Genomic DNA, 3,113 nt, shown 5'->3' with positions numbered 1-3,113 from the left:
AGTTCGAACATGAAGATCTGAAGCCCAAGAGCCAGAACCTGGATGAGTTTGAGCCTGGCATCTCCCAGGCTCTCCTTAAGCTGGAGCTGAACTCAAAACCTCAAGGTCCAACTAAGGGAGCTGAATATAAGAGCAGCCAAGGAAACTAAAGTTGGTGGCAGTCAAAAACCTATTATAATCTTTGTTCCTGTTCCTCAACTGAAATCTTTCCAGAAAATTCAAGTCCCGCTAGTACATGAATTAGAGAAAAAGTTCAGTGGGAAGCATGTTGTCTTCACTGCTCAGAAAATTCTGCCTAAGCCAACTTGAAAAAGCCGTACCAAAAAATGAGCAAAAGCATCCTAAGAGCTGTGTACAATGCGATCCTGGAGGACTTGATTTTCCCAAGTCAAATTGTGGGCAAAAAACTTTGTGTGAAACTGGATGGCAGCTGACTCATAAAGGTTTATTTGGATAAAGCACAGCAGAATAATGTGGAACACAAGGTAGAAACTTTTCTATAAGAAGCTCATGGGCAAGGATGTTAACTTTGAATTCCCAGAGTTTCAGTTGTAAACAAAAATGACTAAAATATCATTCACAATTAAAAAATGAGAAAACTTATGAAATTAACTCTAGAAAAAATTATCTTATGTGACTCAAACAAGATAAAATCCAATATCCTATGACTATTAAAGAAGTTGAATCAGCATTAAAAAAAACTCCTCAAATAAAATACCAGAATAAAATGATTTTATAAGAGAGATTATCAAGTATTCAAGGTTCATATAACTCTAAACTTATATAATCTCTTCCAGAGATAAGAAATAAAATGCCTCAATTTATAATTATTAAAAGTCAGTTTAACCTTGAAATAAAAACCATAACAAAGACAGGAAAGGAATATTATTGGATATTCTCATTCATGAAATAGATACAACGTTCTAACTGAAATATTAGTAAATTGAATCTAGCAATGCATAAAGAAAGAAAATAATACGTCATGCCCAAGTCAGGTTTATCCCAGGAATGCAAATGATTTCCAGTGTCCTGGCCTGTGTCACAAGATCAATGGTGGAGCCGTTCACAGACGAAGGAAGCGCAGTGTTTGGAGCTAAGTCCATGAGAATGATGATGTGCTGAGTGCAAGAAGCTTGTGAATATCCAAATAGAGATGCCTAGGCAGCAACCAAAAGTACTGGTCTGGAGCTCAAGTATCAGCTGGGCTGGAGACACAGCACTGAGAATCACCAGTACGGAAGTAGTACCAAAAGTCCTACCAGTGGGATGGAATTACCCAGGGAAACTGGGATGAAGACAGAAGAGAACCAATGCCCGAATCCCAGACAACCCCAATGTTTAAGGAAGAAGATTCCCTAAAGATTGGCCAGAGAATCAGGGAAAGAGAGGACCAGGAAAGCAAGAAAGACAGTGACTCAAATCACTTTACGAGAAGGAGAGGGGACTGCAGAATTCAGTCACTCGAGTCCATTAAGACAGGGCAATTTCAGGATGTGGTGAGAAATGAGGCAGACTACTGTGGGCTGATGGGTGAGTGCATAAGAGAAAATAAAAATAAGGAGTATGGTCAATGCTTACAAGAAGGCTGGCTGAGGAGGGAAGCATAGTGTATATAAGAGGAAAGGGAGAAGCAGATTAGAGGATGAACAAATTTGTAGACCATCCACAACAAGGAAAGAAAAGAGAGTGCTGACAAAGCCTGTCCTCCACATTCCAGAAAGGAAAACGATTGTTCTTTAGTCACAGTCCAAAGGCGTGAACACAAAACCACTAGAACTAGAACACAATCCCAATCCTAATTGATCAGTGACAACTTGCTTCAACTGGTCACATTTCTGAGTCAGCAAACTGCCCCAGCCCCAGCCCGGTGACCATGCTTCCGTGGCTAAAGGTAAACCAGTCCCCGAAAGTCCACCCATCCTTAAATTCCACATTTACCAAAATGAAGTAGGTAAAAGCAGAAAATATTGAGTCAAGGCCTCAAAAATACAGTGGCGGGTGATCATTATAAGTACAAATAGGTCTTGGATAAGAGGAAGTCCACTGGTTCCCTGAGAACAGAGAAAGTAAGCAGATGGATAACAGCAGATAGATGCAGCAGGTCACATGAGCCTTTAGACCTACACTTTCAGGGCACATGTACAAAATATCTGAGACATAAAAAGACTACATAAACTGTATAGGAGCAAGCTGGAACTCAAACCCACGTTTGTCCGAATGCAAGGGCCTAGGCTCTTTAACACGACCTTGAACTGACTTCTATTACACTCTGTCCTACTCTACTCTCCTTTAAACTCGGAGAGCATTTGGAGATTTTTTCATGTGGCACTTTCCACACTTGGCTTTCACAGATTTTATGTGTGTTTGTTTCCTTGATGCCCACCTTATTCACTCGAGAATTAAAGCTCTTTGTGTAGCACGATAGGCATTTACATGGCAAGTGCTTAATGAAATTACAGTTGCAATTATCAAATTTGTTTGTGTCAAGTTGTTTTCAAAAGCACTGATAATTTTCCTTTATATGATTTACACCATCTCCATTACAATCTTCTTTACTGTATTCATGCGCTCAGCACTCCTTTGCCATAGATACGACAGGGACAAAGCAATATTGTACATGTCATTTACCGCAAGTTCCAAATTAGCGAATTTGGTCTCTACTAAAAGAGATGTCTGCAGGTGAGACCGAAAAGCATATCTTACCTGAATTTTGATGGGCCAGGTGAAATTACTGACATAAACAAAGAAAGTGATATTTGGGTGGTTGCGAAAATCAAACTTTTCATTAGAGAAGCTATCTTTGTACTCCTTAATGTTGGTTTTTGAAACAACAGGCATCTCTTCTCCAGCCTGGGTTCCAGCTGTTAGAAAGAAAAAAATGAAACAGAAGAGCCTTTTTTGAGAAGGCAGAATCTACTCTCATTAATAAGGATAACTGCATTTGCTAAACACTTACTATGTCCCAGGAACCGCCTTTAAGAGCTCAAGCTCATTTAACCCTAACAATAACTCTATTATTCCCACTTACAGATAAGGAAACTGAGGTTCAGAGAAACTAAGCAGCTTGGTTCAGGTCATACAGCCAGCAAGAAGCGGAGCTGGGATTTGAAGCT

The 3,113-nt window shown here is 39.7% G+C and overlaps 1 protein-coding gene and 1 pseudogene across 1 annotated transcript in view; one reads left to right on the top strand and one right to left on the bottom strand.

Annotated features, from left to right (window-relative positions):
• LOC105299238 overlaps window positions 1-658 on the top strand; it is a 6,296-nt pseudogene extending 5,638 nt beyond the window's left edge.
• ATRN (attractin) overlaps window positions 1-3,113 on the bottom strand; it is a 147,745-nt gene that overhangs the window by 34,534 nt on the left and 110,098 nt on the right. The gene's annotated exons all lie outside the window — the stretch shown is intronic.

This window comes from Pteropus vampyrus, unplaced genomic scaffold (genome assembly GCF_000151845.1).
Source record: "Pteropus vampyrus isolate Shadow unplaced genomic scaffold, Pvam_2.0 Scaffold7, whole genome shotgun sequence".
In the NCBI taxonomy this organism is placed as follows: Eukaryota; Metazoa; Chordata; class Mammalia; order Chiroptera; family Pteropodidae; genus Pteropus; species Pteropus vampyrus.
Note: the sequence above shows the minus strand (reverse complement) of the source record. Positions and strands in the feature narration are given on the sequence as shown.